The sequence below is a fragment of the Silene latifolia genome, chromosome 4 (assembly GCF_048544455.1).
Source record: "Silene latifolia isolate original U9 population chromosome 4, ASM4854445v1, whole genome shotgun sequence".
NCBI lineage: Eukaryota > Viridiplantae > Streptophyta > Magnoliopsida > Caryophyllales > Caryophyllaceae > Silene > Silene latifolia.
The window spans coordinates 107365611-107384920 of record NC_133529.1 but is presented as its reverse complement, the minus strand read 5'-3'; the positions used below and the strand labels follow the sequence as shown (position 1 = coordinate 107384920).

Below are 19310 nucleotides of genomic sequence, written 5' to 3'. Positions count from 1 at the left end.
TCCACTCATTAAATTTATTTATTATTAATTTTGTTTTATTACTGAAACTTTTACTAAAAACCGATTTTATTAACTCGAGGCGGTTTTAAAAACGAGCGAAATTACTTAACGATGAAGAAACGTACGTATAATTAGTAGCTAGCAAGCTAGCTGGTGTCTCATTATTATTATTATTATTATTTTATTGTTGTTGTTGTACCCCCGACCCTACCCTCCTTCTTTTCCCCTTCCTTTTCGTGAATCACCAGCAACAACAAAACAATAGCAATTGTTTCATCAACCAAAAACGACATCAACATCCACCATTTTCGTCACCTCCAACCCCAGATCTCGCCTCCATTCTCAACCAAATTCGATAATTTTTGTACCATTCTCTTCCCCTTTCCTTCCTCCTCCTTTTAAGGTAAGAAAGTCTCCTTTTTGTAGTGGTTTCGTCTTTCGCCGTCTTATAAAAGTGTCGTCTTTTATCTTCTTTATTCCGTTTTCTTGCCCTTTTATGAAGGATTCGAAGACCCGGGGTGAGGCTCGTGCCTTGTGGACCGTTTATTCGAAGAATAAGGGGCGTTTAAGGTAACACGATTATACCGATCCTATTATTAATACTATTATTCGGGATTATGTGTCTATGTGCTAATCGTTTATTTGATTTTCTTGAATAACTGAATGTCGTGAATTGCTATTTCGTAATATTATTTAGTATTAGTACTTAATATATATATATTTCTTACTTTTACTTTCTTTGTTTGTGAGACGGATTGATTTGTGAGATGGGTTTTAGTCTGTTTTAATAATGGAATGTTTGATAATATGAGCAATATGATTATACGAAGGTTGGTAAATGAATTGAAGTTGGTGTATGGTTTATTAGTGAAATTTGAATAGGTAATGTAGTAGCGTGAATGTTGCAAGGTGATCTTATTACATTATTCAGAAGGACTTTTGCGTGAGTTCATATGAATGAGTTAAGTACTCAGTTTTGTTATGGCTTTGAGACACGGGTTGCTCTGAGTAGCTTTAATTTGACATTGGACAATTGTGCCTGTGCTACGTTAAGACTATGGCTCGGTATTGTTGACGATTTGTCGTATCTTTTGACCTTGACTCGTGGGTGAGTAGCTTAGAGTTATACTTTAAGTGTTGAGCAGTTCTTTAAAGAACATTTGACAATATCGATATTGAAATTGAGATGGAAATCTGGTTACTATGGAGTATTATATTATGAGACGGAGTAATGAGTAGGACGGAGTAATGAGAGAGGTGGAGTAGAGAGTTGAGATTGAATTAATTTTTGGGACGAGAGTGACTTTTATAAGGTTGGCCTAGCAGCGGCCTGGCCGTGGCCTGTTGTAGCCTAGCTGTGGCCTGGCTGTGACCTAGCTGTGGCCTGGCTGTGGCATGGCCGTGGCCTAGGTAGTGGCCTGGCCGTGGCCTAGGCAGTGGCCTGGCCGTGGCCTAGGCAGTGGCCTGGCCGTGGCCTAGGCAAGCGTGCTTTGGCCGTGGCCTAGGCGATGGCCTTTGGCAGCTAAGTCGCGAGTTTGGGCCGTATCTATAAATTGTTTTGACGCTAGTTTGGTTTATTTAAAATATAATTAAATTAATTTCCGTCTCATATTTTATATAACGATAATTCGTTAATATCGTCCTTTCACATAATTATTTTAGGTGACTCATATGTGGTTGAAGATGAAGAGTAATTTTGGGTTTTAGAAGCTTTCTCAAGTTTATTGCTTGTCTCTTTGCTAGCTTAAGGTAACTATTCCGAGTTACTCGACGAATTAATGTCACATTAGTAGTTAATGTTTGCCTGTTGTTTGTTAAGTGTTTAGGTGATTGATAATGTGTTACATTCGTTTTTCACATGATAGAAATTAGAAATAGCATGAGAATAATATTGCGATAAAATTTGTAATTTGGGCCAAAGCAGGCCAAGACTCGAGTGGGCCGTTGATTGACCGAACGAGTTTGGTCCAGCTAGGTTTAAACCAGTCAGCCTCGATTTGACCGATGACCCGTCGCGGGACTCGGGTCGAGGGTTTGTCTTTGAGGTGAGATTGGATGTTTTATGTTATGCCTTGATATTTGTAATTATCATTTCACATGTTGGTTGTTGGATGCTTTGGATGAAATTTTATATGAATTGGATAATCGGCCTTTTTCTTGTTTTAGGCCATTTATTATATTTTTATTTCACATGTGTAGTTAGTTAATTTAAGTAGCTTCTTATATTGTAGAAACGGCCCTAGATTCCCCGAAACCTTTAATATGGTTAATATTGTTAGAATTGGAAATTGGTATTGAATACTTATTGAGGATATTGTTGGATTGTCTGCTGAATAGACATTTATATAGCCTTTCACATGATAGAATGTTAGCATTTATGTTGGTAAGTTGGACTCTTTGCCCTCTTATGGTTAAGTGGGTGTCTTACTTGTCTTGTGTGGTGTGGGCTAAAGTATTCAAGCTGGGACTAGCTGGGACTAGGTCCTAGGTGAGTATTTCGGCCTTCATCATAGATAGGTCTTTATAGTCTTTGACGAGTATATGTTCACTGCTTGATAGCCTTTGTGTTCCTGACTAGTGGATTTATATCCAAGTTGGGGCATGACCTCGTTACTTATTTTGATAGTAAGTGGTCAGCTTAAGTACTAGCCAACCCTTTGGTGGACTCCTTAGGGTACTCACTTTGTTTTAGAAAAATTGTGGGTCTTGGGTGCGGTGGTGTGTATCCGCATGTCTAGGTCTGCTTAGATTTTAGGCTAGGGTTGTGTTGTGTCTTGGCCATGTTTTATTAATATTAACCGCCGAGCCAAGATACCGGTTCGATTACCTTCCCTACCTCGTGGTATAGACTCGAGTTACAGAGTGACTATTGACGGTGCTAAGAACTTATGCCTGTCTTTGATATATTGCTCTTTCTTGTTTGATGATTCTATGAATCATAGAAGGTGAGATGCAAGCCCGCTATGGTTGATAGAGTTTGGATTCCTGGATGTTATGTGATTCACATGATAGTGTAGTATGAGTCGGTCTAGTATTCACATGCTAGGACTATGAGTTGTTATATTGTTGTTCACATGATAAGCACGATTGTCTAGCATCTATATGCTAAGGCTATGTGTTATTCATATTCATATTCTTATGTTTACATGTTATATTAATTATGACATTTCGTGGCTGGGAGAACTCGGAGTTACTCCCCACTTTGATCGTGGCTTTCGTATTTGTATAAAATGCGAATGACAGGTAGGTGATGCATATATGGGGTACATGGACGAGCTAGCGAGCAAAGTAACCTTGGGACCTAGACTGGTTTTATTTCATTGTGACCCTTAAACCCTTTTTATGTCACATACATTTTAGGGACATATGTCTCCCTTTCTCATATTTGGTTTGTATAACTTTGTTTCGCGACTTTAGCGATGTTTCATTCATGAGATTTATTTTGGACCTTGCATGTTTGACACCTTCCCTTTTGGATATCTTTATAACAGGTTCAGGTTTTAAAAATTACAGGTTTTTACCCAATTGAACCTATTACAAACATATCCTGTCAGTTTTTTTTCTGTAGAATTACGTGTTTACTTTTCCGCAATAAATGAGGGTGTTACAGTTGGTATCAGAGCATATTTGCTCCCGACGCACGTTTGTGCACCCCAATATAAATAACTTGACCTTAAAATAATAAACTTGAGAGATGGGTAAGATGGGTAGATTTAGGACCTTATGTTGTAGTCTCTTTGTGTTTGCTCTTTGTTAGGTACTAACTTGTTTGTTGATTGTCATTTAATAATTGTTGCGTTCTTAGATCAATGACCGTGAGCTTATCTATAGCTAATGGAGTTATTACCCTTATTATAAAAAAAAAATTTGAACTAAAGGTTTTGAAAATATTTTAATGTTTTTCACTGGTTTTAACGTCAATTAGTGTTAAAGCTTGTTATTGGAGACGTCTGATAATTAGTTTTATCATTTGTTGGTGTAAAAATGTATTTTTATGTCTTTGAATTGGAATATTGATGTTCTTGAGTGATCGCCAAGAGTATCTCCGTTCCATTGAAAGGACACTTATATTTTACGAAGATCAAGGTTTAGTGCCTATTGCTGAAGATTGAAGATTTGTTCAAGTATTGAAGAATGCTTTTTCTTCCTCGAAGATGTTCCTTATTCTTTGTGTATCTTGCCTTACTCTTTACCTCTTGGTGCCTATCCTTCGTCTAAACCCTCTTTTCTTCTTCCTAGGAAGTTACATTTGTATCCTCCCAACTTGTCCTTTCACCCTTGCTAATCCTCCCTTAACGCCTTTTAGATAGTTCTCTTTCTTTTGAGGAATGTTGACCTTGGTTGGAAATTCGACTTTTGAGAAGATTGTTTGTGTTTGACCCTTTCCTGGTTTTGAGAGGATTTGATGATGGAAAGACTTAGGTAAGGTGATGAGACATACTTAGTGATTCTTATACCTAGTTCCTTGATAAAGTGAGTATAATTGATTGGTGGATTATTTGTGTTAGGAATGAGTTGCCTATGTAATTAAAAGTTATAGAACTTGGCTTTGTTGTTTATGTTTGGGGATTTGAAAGCTTAGTAGGTTGAGCGTCGTCACCCTAGGATAAACATGAGATAAGTTTAGAATATGAATTTGGAAGAAAACCCATTTTTAGATGTTAACAATCCCGTATAGATTGGGAATGTGATTTGGTCGTTTTGTCATGAAGGTACAATACCCTAATAGGCGTTTCCTTGTTGTCTAATTTCCCTTTCTCCTTGATCATGAGCGTTACCGTTCATACCTCCTTTCCTCGCTTCATCTTGCTCCTCCTTTAAGTTTGACACTCGTATCTTATGAAACTCTATCTTTGACATCCTTGTAAATTTGACTTCAATTCTTATCCCTAGGAAGTTCATCATACCTCTTTTGTTGGTTAAGCTTGAACCCTCTTAGCATACTTGTATCTATGATGTCTAACTTACTTTTCATTTCACACAATTTCTAAATATTTCAAACTACTATTTTTGGTTCGTTGTTAAAAATTTATGTTACCATTACAAAATTTTCCCTACTTGTAAAGATTTGGAAAATGAAAATTCGATTTGATTCTCTAATTGTTCTTTGAGTATAGACTTCCTTATCATGGTTTTGAGTTGCTAAACCTGAGATTTTTGTAAATTTTATCCAATTTCTATTCACTTTGATCTATTATGATGCCTTTGTCAAAGTTTAATATTATATTTCAGGAATTTAACTCCCCTTTTAGTTTAAAGGTGAAACCTTTATTTCTATTTTGGCTTTTTGCAAAAGAAAATTTGAGTGGATTACATTTCTCTTATTTTGATTTTAACGTTGATCGGATGTTAGAACTAGTTATTGGAAACGTTTGATAACTCGTTCTACGCTTGTCAGCGAATAATTTTTGTTTTAAATTTGTCTCTGACTTGGAAAGTTAGCGCTCTTGTGTGCACGACAAGGGCAATTTCGTTCCATGAATGAGACTTATACTTTTGAAAACTCTTCATTAATGTTTTCAAAAGTATTTTGATTTTCAATTTATACAAATGATTTGCTTTTTGACCTTATCTTTGATTTGGAATGTGATGTTCTTGAATGCGCAACGAGAGCACTTCCGTTCCTTTGATGAGAATCTGGTTCTGACAGAAAATTTTATTTGAAACTTTGGAAGAATTTTAATTCTTACTATTTGCAACCTTTTAATATTTTGGGTTACCAATTTCAAAAGTCCAGTTTTACCTTTATAACCTTTCATTTTCTACTTTCAAGTTTCGAGGACGAAACTTTTTTAAAAACATTGGGTGATTGTAACACCCCGTATTTTATTAACTTGAATAAAATTCTTTTAATTGCTATTTTGAATTTAATTACATCATTTAACGATTTATATATATATGCTTAGCTAATTAATTAATTTCATCATAATTCGATACGTTAATTTTAATAATCATTAATAAGTTTATTTAAAGTTAGTTCGAATTTATTGAAGTTAGTTCGGGTTTATTTATTTCATAATTTCCGTTTCTTTACGAGTCCTTATGAAAGTTGTTTTAAGTGAACCCGAGATGGATTTTGGGAACAAAACCGTCCAATTAGCTATTTTGAGCTTATTTCACTAAATTAGCAATTTTATTAGTATCCGTTAGTTTTGTAAAAATCGCTAATAATTCCGATTCAAGCTGATATCGTATTATTTCCGTTAACTAGCTGAGTTTATTTTATTTCCACTCATTAAATTTATTTATTATTAATTTCGTTTTATTACTGAAACTTTTACTAAAAACCGATTTTATTAACTCGAGGCGGTTTTAAAAACGAGCGAAATTACTTAACGATGAAGAAACGTACGTATAATTAGTAGCTAGCAAGCTAGCTGGTGTCTCATTATTATTATTATTATTATTTTATTGTTGTTGTTGTACCCCCGACCCTACCCTCCTTCTTTTCCCCTTCCTTTTCGTGAATCACCAGCAACAACAAAACAATAGCAATTGTTTCATCAACCAAAAACGACATCAACATCCACCATTTTCGTCACCTCCAACCCCAGATCCCGCCTCCATTCTCAACCAAATTCGATAATTTTTGTACCATTCTCTTCCCCTTTCCTTCCTCCTCCTTTTAAGGTAAGAAAGTCTCCTTTTTGTAGTGGTTTCGTCTTTCGCCGTCTTATAAAAGTGTCGTCTTTTATCTTCTTTATTCCGTTTTCTTGCCCTTTTATGAAGGATTCGAAGACCCGGGGTGAGGCTCGTGCCTTGTGGACCGTTTATTCGAAGAATAAGGGGCGTTTAAGGTAACACGATTATACCGATCCTATTATTAATACTATTATTCGGGATTATGTGTCTATGTGCTAATCGTTTATTTGATTTTCTTGAATAACTGAATGTCGTGAATTGCTATTTCGTAATATTATTTAGTATTAGTACTTAATATATATATATTTCTTACTTTTACTTTCTTTGTTTGTGAGACGGATTGATTTGTGAGATGGGTTTTAGTCTGTTTTAATAATGGAATGTTTGATAATATGAGCAATATGATTATACGAAGGTTGGTAAATGAATTGAAGTTGGTGTATGGTTTATTGGTGAAATTTGAATAGGTAATGTAGTAGCGTGAATGTTGCAAGGTGATCTTATTACATTATTCGAAAGGACTTTTGCGTGAGTTCATATGAATGAGTTAAGTACTCAGTTTTGTTATGGCTTTGAGACACGGGTTGCTCGAGTAGCTTTAATTTGACATTGGACAATTGTGCACGTACTACGTTAAGACTATGGCTCGGTATTGTTGACGATTTGTCGTATCTTTTGACCTTGACTCGTGGGTGAGTAGCTTAGAGTTATACTTTAAGTGTTGAGCAGTTCTTTAAAGAACATTTGACAATATCGATATTGAAATTGAGATGGAAATCAGTTACTATGGAGTATTATATTATGAGACGGAGTAATGAGTAGGACGGAGTAATGAGAGAGGTGGAGTAGAGAGTTGAGATTGAATTAATTTTTGGGACGAGAGTGACTTTTATAAGGTTGGCCTAGCAGCGGCCTGGCCGTGGCCTGTTGTAGCCTGGCCGTGGCCCGGGCCGTGACCTAGCCGTGGCCTTGTGTGCTTTGGCCGTGGCCTAGGTAGTGGCCTCGGCCGTGGCCTAGGCGATGGCCTGGCCGTGGCCTAGGCGATGGCCTGGCCGTGGCCTAGGCAAAGGGCCTGGCCGTGGCCTAGGCGATGCCTGGCTAAGTCGCGAGTTTGGGCCGTATCTATAAATTGTTTTGACGCTAGTTTGGTTTATTTAAAATATAATTAAATTAATTTCCGTCTCATATTTTATATAACGATAATTCGTTAATATCGTCCTTTCACATAATTATTTTAGGTGACTCATATGTGGTTGAAGATGAAGAGTAATTTTGGGTTTTAGAAGCTTTCTCAAGTTTATTGCTTGTCTCTTTGCTAGCTTAAGGTAACTATTCCGAGTTACTCGACGAATTAATGTCACATTAGTAGTTAATGTTTGCCTGTTGTTTGTTAAGTGTTTAGGTGATTGATAATGTGTTACATTCGTTTTTCACATGATAGAAATTAGAAATAGCATGAGAATAATATTGCGATAAAATTTGTAATTTGGGCCAAAGCGTGCCAAGACTGAGTGGGCAGTTGACCGAACGAGTTTGGTCCAGCTAGGTTTAAACCAGTCAGCCTCGATTTGACCGATGACCCGTCGCGGGACTCGGGTCGAGGGTTTGTCTTTGAGGTGAGATTGGATGTTTTATGTTATGCCTTGATATTTGTAATTATCATTTCACATGTTGGTTGTTGGATGCTTTGGATGAAATTTTATATGAATTGGATAATCGGCCTTTTTCTTGTTTTAGGCCATTTATTATATTTTTATTTCACATGTGTAGTTAGTTAATTTAAGTAGCTTCTTATATTGTAGAAACGGCCCTAGATTCCCCGAAACTTTTAATATGGTTAATATTGTTAGAATTGGAAATTGGTATTGAATACTTATTGAGGATACTGTTGGATTGTCTGCTGAATAGACATTTATATAGCCTTTCACATGATAGAATGTTAGCATTTATGTTGGTAAGTTGGACTCTTTGCCCTCTTATGGTTAAGTGGGTGTCTTACTTGTCTTGTGTGGTGTGGGCTAAAGTATTCAAGCTGGGACTAGCTGGGACTAGGTCCTAGGTGAGTATTTCGGCCTTCATCATAGATAGGTCTTTATAGTCTTTGACGAGTATATGTTCACTGCTTGATAGCCTTTGTGTTCCTGACTAGTGGATTTATATCCAAGTTGGGGCATGACCTCGTTACTTATTTTGATAGTAAGTGGTCAGCTTAAGTACTAGCCAACCCTTTGGTGGACTCCTTAGGGTACTCACTTTGTTTTAGAAAAATTGTGGGTCTTGGGTGCGGTGGTGTGTATCCGCATGTCTAGGTCTGCGCAGATTTTAGGCTAGGGTTGTGTTGTGTCTTGGCCATGTTTTATTAATATTAACCGCTGAGCCAAGATACCGGTTCGATTACCTTCCCTACCTCGTGGTATAGACTCGAGTTACAGAGTGACTATTGACGGTGCTAAGAACTTATGCCTGTCTTTGATATATTGCTCTTTCTTGTTTGATGATTCTATGAATCATAGAAGGTGAGATGCAAGCCCGCTATGGTTGATAGAGTTTGGATTCCTGGATGTTATGTGATTCACATGATAGTGTAGTATGAGTCGGTCTAGTATTCACATGCTAGGACTATGAGTTGTTATATTGTTGTTCACATGATAAGCACGATTGTCTAGCATCTATATGCTAAGGCTATGTGTTATTCATATTCATATTCTTATGTTTACATGTTATATTAATTATGACATTTCGTGGCTGGGAGAACTCGGAGTTACTCCCCACTGACTGTGGCTTTCGTATTTGTATAAAATGCGAATGACAGGTAGGTGATGCATATATGGGGTACATGGACGAGCTAGCGAGCAAAGTAACCTTGGGACCTAGACTGGTTTTATTTCATTGTGACCCTTAAACCCTTTTTATGTCACATACATTTTAGGGACATATGTCTCCCTTTCTCATATTTGGTTTGTATAACTTTGTTTCGCGACTTTAGCGATGTTTCATTCATGAGATTTATTTTGGACCTTGCATGTTTGACACCTTCCCTTTTGGATATCTTTATAACAGGTTCAGGTTTTAAAAATTACAGGTTTTTACCCAATTGAACCTATTACAAACATATCCTGTCAGTTTTTTTCTGTAGAATTACGTGTTTACTTTTCCGCAATAAATGAGGGTGTTACATTTGTGAGGAAATTTAAGACGTTTTGACTTCCTTCCCAATTCTTTGAAACATTCTTAGCCTCAACAAATTCCTTGTTTGGTTCCTCGACTAGTGTTAAATGGATTTGAGTTACTATTGATTACGATTAAAATCGATTAGGATATTTTCAGCAAGGGTTTATCGAATTAGGATCATCTTGATCAATCGACTAGTGTTTTTTATCCGTTTAATTAGGCTTAATCGAATTATGGTTATTCAATCGATCTGGGTAATTAAACAACTTAATACAATGCTCGTACAATTTTTTTTGTTGACCAGGAGTATCCCCTACCGACAGTTGGGGAAATCTCCTTCGGGATACTGAAGGCAATTTAATGGGTTCACTACTACAGATATAGGCTATAACAACGGTTAAAAACCATTGTTATATAAAAAAGCGGACGTTGTTAAAGCGTCCGTTGTTAAAGGTTTTAACAACGGTTGGTTTTTCTAAGTAACCCGTTGTGAAAACTATTAACAACGGTTTAAAGTAGAAAAAACTGTTGTGGAAAGTGTGACTAAATTTTGGTGGGAAAGTTATAACAACGGTTACAGTAGAAAAAAACCGTTGTTATAACTAAAGACAACGGGTTTTTTTAAAAAAAACCGTTGTTGTTGATTTTTTTTAAAAAAAAATTATAAATTACTAGATGCATGCATTATTACTGCAATTCCGATGCATAATATGCATTATTACTGCCAAATCCCTGCATATGAAAGGACACAATAATATATGGAATGAGAAGGGTTATAAGATTTGGCACAACTTCCTAAACATATATTAATTAAAAAACAACTCAAACGACACATTACTAAGTATAAATTCATGCATTATCTCAATAACCATTTCATTATCTCACTATCTCCACATCCTAAACTGCTCCAAACCCTAAATCTTTAAAACAAACTCCAAACTTCCTTCAACAATGAATGATACCATCGGTAATACACGCATTATGACCGAGTACAACAAGAGTTTCATCCGCCGGTTGCTGTACATCGAGGGCAGGTACAGGAGCTACCTTGAGGACGCTCGGACCGCACTCAAGGACGCCAAAAAAAATGGTTTGACAGAGCAGCTGATGTTGCAGCTATATGACGATATAGTAACTGCGGAACGAAACCTCCAAATAGCAAAGGAGGAGAGGATAGATATCATAGAAGAGAATAAGACTCTCTATGCATATCTAAGAATTGCATTTTTAGCAATGTAATTCGTTTTTATGTATTTATATATTAATTAATTAAGTTTATTATGCATTCCTCTCCATCATCTTCTTCTTTGTTTTATTTTATTTAATTTGTTTTACAAGCTAATAAACGCAGAAAAACAACAGTGACAAAACTAATTAATCGAATAATACTTAGAGAAAGAACAATAATGATCGATAAAAACACATGCAAATGAAATAATTAGAGAAATAAAATAATGACTGAGATGACAAAACCTAAAACCATGCATATAAAGCGATACCTGATAATTAGAGAAAGTAAGAGACGATGACAACAACAGTGACGAAGATGATAAAGCGACGATGAGAAAGAGAGAAAGAGACGATGAGAAAGTGTGTGTTTGTGTTTGTGTATGTTTGTGTTTGTGTTAGGTTTGTGTTTGTGGCTGTAGCTGATCTGTGTTTGTGTGATTTATATTATGGAAAGTATTGACAACGGTTTTTACACATAAACCCGTTGTCATTAGATAATATATTAACAACGGGTCCTTAGAAAACCGTTGTTAAAAAGTATTTACAACGAGTTTATATATAACCGTTGTAATTACTTTTCACTAACTTTGCGCCAAATTATTAACAACGGCTATTGTAACAACAAATTTTGTATTGCAATAAAACTGTAACACAAAACAGATAGACAAATGAGTTTATATAATATTAGAAAGTTATGTATACAACCTCTATTTTATCCACTGATTCTACAACAATATTAAAGGTACGAGTCTACGATCTACGAGGCTCGCTTGCTTGACTTTAGCTTCTTGAGAGGGTCGCGTTGACTTCAATCTCTCTTTGATGCTTGAGCTTAGTTTGAGTTTGATTTGAGCTTCTTGAGAGGGTCGCGTTGACTTGAATCTCTCTTCGATGCTTTAATTTGATTGATGAGATTTGTAGAGAGAAGTTAAGAGCTTTTGATGTCTCTTTTTCTCTTCACTTTGACAAATGATTTTCTCTCTTGTAAAGTGATTTTTTTCTCTTCTTGAAATGGTGGAGAAGTCTCTTATTTATAGAAATTTCTCCCTTGATAAATGGATTTGAAGTTTGGGCTTTGTTTGTGAGCTTGACTTCTCTTTTGGGCCCAATTGACCATTTGCTTTACTTTAGAGCCCAAATGACCCAATTTGCAATATGGATCGATCCATATTCTATTAAACAGGACAAATATAATTAAATTAAGCTAAAATTCGATATTAACTTAAAATAATTTATTTCTTTTATTTTCGGCACTTTAATAAAATTTCCATACCTACAGCTATAATGTATTACAGAGTAAACTGTTGTTATTAGTTTTTATATTAACAACGGTTGTGCAAGTTTGACCCGTTGTTAAAACCTATAACAACGGTTATCAACACATAACCGTTGTAATTAAGTTTAGTAAAATTCGCGCCATCCAGTCTACAACGTCTTATGGTGATTTTCGTGAATAAGCGTTGTTAAAGGGGCGTTGTAGTTGCCTGGATTTGTAGTAGTGGTTGACCCCTCTCAAATTTGGCTTTTTCATTCGCAAGAGTCAGGAATCGAACCCCTGACCACTTGTTTAAGAGATGGGAGCCCTTACCACTCACACCAGCCAACTTTTGGTAATGCAAGTACAATTTATGGGGAGGAGAACCCGAACTTGTGACCTATTGTCTTTGATGGGGCATATTCTGCACCCGCTGACCAAGTCAACATATTGACCAAGGTCAAAGCTAAAAGACAACAAGTCAAAAGAAAAACGGCCCAACCGACAAAGCCTGTCGGCCTGTCACTTGGGTCTCGGCTCGGCAACTAGCCGGCCGAGAGGCATATCCGTATACTCACATCCAGTCCCCTCGGCATGGAGTCAACCAGGCCTGCCGGCCTGTCATGGGTCCCTCGGCCGAGGGTAAGACAGTCTTTCCACCTGCTACGCCACTTGGCCACTACGTGACAAAAGGTGAAAGTGTATAAATACTCCACATCTCTCATTGAGAAATCAACGGGAAAATCTGGTATAAAACTCCCTTATCTCTCTACAATATACTTGGCCAAGTTAAACATACAACTTATCTCTCTAAGTTTACTGACTTGAGCGTCGGAGTGAGTACGCTCGGCCCCAAGCCGAGCCCTCAGTTTGTTCATCTTTACAGGAAAGAGTAAAAGGAAGAGACGAGCAACGACATCATTCTACAAGCTCAAGTGGACACAATCCTACTCCGGAATTACACCCGGAACAATTGGCGCCGTCTGTGGGGACACGTACTAAAAGCTAGTCACCTACATTACCAAAAAAAAAAAAAAAAAAAAAACATTCAGCGAGCTAAGAAGATGTCAAAGCAACAAGAAACTCAGAGTGAAGGAACCGCATTCTTCCAGGATGACACGTTCCGTAATTACGAGATCGGCGATCCCCCACCGGCCGAGTCACCGACACGACGCCGGATGCCGAAAGAGCCGAAACACCGCCCCTACCGACCAAGTCACTATCATGGGACATGTGGTCGATGCGGCCAAATTAAAGCTATTCCTGGACCGATGCGTAGTACGCGGTTACCCCCGTCACGACGACGGGGACGGCGCGCATCCACAGTGACCAGGGCCCATAGAGTGATCCCGAACAACTTGTCCGGAGCGATACAAGGAGCTGGGCATGCTAAAACGCCAGCAGAGCCCGTGGTGCCAGTGGCAGACCTGAGTCCTTCCCCCACTCGCGGGAGGACAGCGTCGCCGCGGCAACAACGAGGCGAGCCCCGAAGGAATGAAAGAAGTCCGACTCACCAAAGTTGGACAAGAATCCCTTCCCGCTAGAGCGAGATAAGCCGGACTAAGGTTGTGAGGAGCCGATCGCCGCGTGTCATTCGACACGTGGTCAGACAACCCCTCAGTACCTATGTCCTCGAGATCCCTGTGCCGACTAAGCTGAACCTGCCGCCCTTATCATACAAAGGGGATAGCGACCCGACCGACCATGCCGAGGCTTTCGAGTCGTACATGTCGGTATGGGAGCAGCCTGATGAGGTGTGGTGCCGAGTCTTCCCAACGACCCTGCATGGGATGGCTCGAGTTGGTACAAGGGGCTACCTAATGGCTCGTTATCTTTGTTATGCCTACCGAGAGACAATTTTATAGCCCAAGATGCTTGCAACAAGAGAAGGGCCGTGGAAACATCGGATCTCCTAACTATCCGACCGGGGGAGGACGAGTCCCTCCGAAGCTACGTGAAAAGATTCGACGCTAAGGTTCAAGCGATCCGTGAGCCGAACACCGAACGGCGGCCTTCGCGTTGATGAAAGGCCTCCCGAAAGGCGAGTTCAAAAACGAGCCGATCAAGTGCGAAGACCTCAACTTAGACTCCGCCGAGAAAGATGGCCGACCGAGCCGTAAAGGTGGAAGATCTGTCACAAAACACAGGCAAAGGCACAGTGAAGCTGGGCACCCAGAGAGGAAGAGCCGCCGGGACAACATAGATGAAGGTCGCCGTGACGGGAATAGGTCACGGCCGAGAGATCTAATAGGAAACACACTCGGCGGGCGCGGGGGAGTTCGGGACCATACTACCGAAGCGGTGCAGTAGTCTCACCCCCTGGTCGCCTCTCCAGCCGAGGTCTTTACCCTAAGCAAGAATGATGGACAGAAGTGGGCAAGGCCCCCAAGGCGAGGGGGACGGTGACACAAGCCGCTTTGCGAGTACCACGGCCACACCACCATAAAACGACAACTGTCGACATCTAAGGAACGCCATCGAAGAGCTAATCCGAAAGGGGGGCCTCAGCAAGTATGTAGCTGGAGGCCCAGGAACAAGCGCCGACGGGGCAAATAGAAAATCAGTTTTCCAACGGATGGGAGTAATCCAGGTTGTCATCGGGGGAAACGAGAACGGTGGGTCAGCTAATGGGCACAAACGGCACCTAAATGAGTTATACCAAGCCATCAACTTTGTGCCTAAAACAGCGATCCCCGCTTCCACCATCCCCGATATAACCATTGGAAAGAAGGACTACGAGGGAGTCGTCGCCCCGCACAGCGACCCGCTTGTAGTCCACCTGGATATAGCCAACCACTTGATCAAAAGGTGCCTGATTGACACAGGTGCCTACACGAACATCATGTTCAGGGAGTGCTTTCTTAATCTCGGTCTGAAGATTGGAGACCGAGCCCCGCATTAACCCGCTATACGACTTCTCTGGGCCGGCCTGTACCCCCTGGGGTCAATCGGGACTGCCGGTGATGTTCGGCCAAGCGGATGCGGCTAAAAATGTTTTATCTGAGTTCGTGGTTATCGATGGTTCGTTTGCCTACAATATTCTCATAGGCCGGGTCACTTTGAGCAAGGCCGATGCAGTGATGTCCATCCGGGCCCTGACATTAATGTACGTCTCGGACCGGGGGGAAGCACAAAAGCTCGTCTCAAAGGACGAGAAAGATGAAATAGTCAATATCCAAGTGTCTGCCAGGGGGTGCAACATGCAATCCCTCAAAGTGGCGAAGAAATCGGAGAAAGGGAAGAGTCCATCCTTGCAGCAGGAGGGCGAACCGATGAATACCAATGTCGGCATGGTCGAAGGAGCCGAGACTGAGGAAGTGGAAATTGACCCAGGGCGCACCGTAACTGTCGGTGTCAACCTGGAGCCAAAATTCGGGCTGATCTCCTAGACCTGCGAGGAAGAACAAAGATGTCTTCGCATACTCAAACCGCCGAGATGCCGGGCGTGAGCCGGAGGGTGATCGTTCACAAGATGAACGTACTCTCCACCGCTCGGTCGGTCAAGCAGAAGATGAGGAACTCCTCGGCCGAGAAGGATGAGGCCATCAAAGCTGAAATAGACAAATTATTAGCGGCAGGCTTTATCATGCCTTGTACTTACCCTGAGTGGCTAGCAAATGTTGTAATGGTGAGGAAATCGTCAGGGGCGTGGAGGATGTGTGTTGATTTTACCAATCTTAATAAAGCGTGCCCTAAATATTGCTATCCCTTGCCTCGAATAGATGGTTTAATTGACGCCACGACAGGCTACACTATGCTAAGCCTGCTAGACGCCTTCTCAGGGTATCATCAGGTATTTATGGCCGAGGAAGATATGCCTAAATGCGCATTCATCACCGATCCACGGCACATTCATGTATAAAATGATGCCGTTCGGTTTGAAGAACGCTGGCGCAACTTACACTAGGTTGGTGGACAAAGTGTTCCAAAATAAAAAAGGGCGAAACATCGAGGCTTACGTCGACGATGCTATTGTAAAAAGCAAGTCTGACAGCGAGCACTTAGCCGATTTAGGCGAGACATTTTGTTCACTAAGGAAATATAAAATGAAGCTTAACCCAAAGAAATGTAACTTCGGTGTCCGGGCCGGCAAGTTCCTCGGCGTGCTTGTCAGCGCCAGGGGAATTGATGCCAATCCGGAGAAAGTCAAAGCAATACTAGACCTACCGGAGCCGAGAAATCGAAAAGAGGTTATGACGCTGACCGGAAGGATGGCGGCTCTCGCCCGCTTCATCTCTCGGTCGGCCGACAAGAGCACTCCGTTCTTTAAAGTGCTGAAGGGGAATAAAAACTTTAGCTGGGGGGAGGAACAGAGCACGGCTTTCAGCAACCGAAAGCCCACCTTCGACACCGCCGACCCCGTCCGTGCCGACGCTGGGGGAGACGCTATATCTATACTTAGCGATTACCTCGGCCACGGTCGGTCTTGTAATCGTCGAGGAAGAAAATAAGCGAAGCAATACCCAATTTACTTTATCAGCCATACACTGCTGGCCGCCGAAAGAAATTACCCACTAATCGAAAAGGCAGCCATCGTCGTTGTCGTTGCCGCAAGGAAGCTGAAACCCTACTTCGACGCACATCCCGTGACGGTCTTAACCGACCAGCCATTGGAGAAAGCATCTGAACAGGACCAAGCCGAGGAAGAAGTTCGACATGCGCAGAATACGCTCAACACGCATCGAAGGTCCATACCACGGCATAGACTACGCTGGGGGCAAATTGATGGGGCATATTCTGCACCCGCTGACCAAGTCAACATATTGACCAAGGTCAAAGCTAAAAGACAACAAGTCAAAAGAAAAACGGCCTAACCGACAAAGCTTTGTCGGCTGTCACTGGTCTCGGCTCGGCAACTAGCCGGCCGAGAGGCATATCCGTATACTCACATCCAGTCCTCTCGGCATGGAGTCAACCAGGCCTGCCGGCCTGTCATGGGTCCCTCGGCCGAGGGTAAGACAGTCTTTCCACCTGCTACGCCACTTGGCCACTACGTGACAAAAGGTGAAAGTCTATAAATACTCCACATCTCTCATTGAGAAATCAACGGGAAAATCTGGTATAAAACTCCCTTATCTCTCTACAATATACTTGGCCAAGTTAAACATACAACTTATCTCTCTAAGTTTACTGACTTGAGCGTCGGAGTGAGTACGCTCGGCCCCAAGCCGAGCCCTCAGTTTGTTCATCTTTACAGGAAAGAGTAAAAGGAAGAGACGAGCAACGACATCATTCTACAAGCTCAAGTGGACACAATTCTGCTCCGGAATTACACCCGGAACAATCTTGATACACCATAACCAATAGGCTAAAACCTCTTCGATATTTTTATTTCTAATATTACAGAAATATTGAATACCCTCCAATTGGTTCAGTTACCCCTTTATTACGTCAAACAAATATTTATATTTTAAGCAGGGAGCTTTTCATATTTATGAATTTTTTTTTTTTTTGGCAATTGTGGAAAAAGTTCTTATACAGGTGGCATTTGAATCATTTGGTCAAATGCACTTATTTTACTACTACCGTAAACTAAGACAAAAAATAACATTGGATAACAGAAGTGTGTTGATGGCTACGGATTGCTGAACACAGAAATCAACTTCAACATCCACAACGTGCTAGAATGGACGATTAGTGCTCGCCAAAGGATAAAAGCAATCATTACTCTTCTTAATAGACAAAGCTTCGGAGAAATACCTGCAACAAGACCCAAAAATGCAGTAAGAGGATTATACATCTGATGTACTACCTCCAATTCTATAGTTTCTGAGCATTATAATAAAGTTTTTGAGTTTTGTTTTAAAGTTTCTGAGTTTCACTATGAAGTTTCTGAGTTTATTCACTTAAACATTAAGCTCTAAAAAATTACAATAAAACTCATAAACATTACTCCCTCCATTCAACTCTACATGGCCACTATACCATTTTGATCCATTCAACTCCACATGACCACTTTCCTTTATTGGCAAATTACTTCCCTATTCTATCCTAATACAAACTTCTTATTTACACATTATGCCATTGTTGGCCCACTCTAATTATCCCTCAAAACCTACCCTAATCTAACAACTAACCCAAATCCACTTCACTAACCCAACCCAATTCACTAACAACTCCCTCCAAAAAAAAATCTGGCCCACTCAATCCTACCCAAAACCGTTCAAAATTCTCACCCACTCCATCTCTCATTCAATACACTCTCATTATCTCACCCACTCCATCTCTCTCATTCATTACTCCGTATCTCGAAACTTCCTCTCCCTCATCCTCACAAACCCTAAACTCCCTTATCCTCTCTCTGCCGCCTCATTCTCTCTAAGATCTGCGATAAATTCTCTCTAAAAAATCTGCGATTAATTGTTCTATGATAAAATCTGCGATTAATATCATACAGTATTAACCTTCATTCTCTCTATAATCTCCTCATAATCTCCTCATAAAATCTGCGATTAATATCAGTTGCTATTAATTTAACATGGATCGTGTTGGTTGTTATCGTTATGTTTCGTCTGATATTGATGAAGATGATGAAGACGCGGTTCCTTACTCTCCTCCTCTTAATGTTATTGTTCCCGACTCCCTAGATCAGGACGGTATTGGGATGTATGTTCCTGAAACGGAGTTTGAGGAACCGGATTTCTTTGTTCCTAATAAGAGTGTGTTGGATGTTGTCACTGATGTTGAAGGTGGGGGTAGATCTGATGGGAAAAGGGTTGAAGAAGTAGAATCTGCGCCGTTATCACCCAGCACGGTTAAATTTTGGCTATATGCGGACAGATTTAGGGAAAAAATCGAATTAAAGAGGAAGCGTGTTGATGATGGGGGTATGTCTTCTGGGAAATCGCCTGAAAAAATTGAGAGACTACCTGAGCAACTACCTGAAACACGAAGCTCATTTAGAATGAGACAGTTGGAGGAAAGATATCTTGCTAGACTTAAAAAATCGTCTAAATAAGGAGGTCTATTTCTATCTCTTAAACTTTTAAGCTATTTTTCCAATTTGATTGCA

General features: G+C 40.1%; 2 long non-coding RNA genes across 4 annotated transcripts in view; both read left to right on the top strand.

The window, feature by feature from the left end:
- The first annotated feature begins 319 nt into the window (after window positions 1–319).
- LOC141653769 (uncharacterized) lies at window positions 320–3505 on the top strand. Of its 2 annotated transcripts, XR_012547509.1 has the most exons (4): window positions 320–403; window positions 503–570; window positions 1663–1749; window positions 3244–3505. It is a non-coding gene; the product is annotated as an uncharacterized LOC141653769 (long non-coding RNA). The 2 variants fall into 2 exon arrangements; XR_012547510.1 differs by lacking the exon at window positions 1663–1749.
- Window positions 3506–6532: 3027 nt separating this feature from the next.
- Window positions 6533–19310, top strand: part of LOC141652392 (uncharacterized) — a 278323-nt gene continuing 265545 nt past the window's right edge. For both annotated transcript variants that reach the window (XR_012547184.1, XR_012547183.1), the window contains exons 1-2: window positions 6533–6630; window positions 6730–6797. This is a non-coding gene — a long non-coding RNA (uncharacterized LOC141652392). The remainder of the gene's footprint in view (window positions 6631–6729; window positions 6798–19310) is intronic.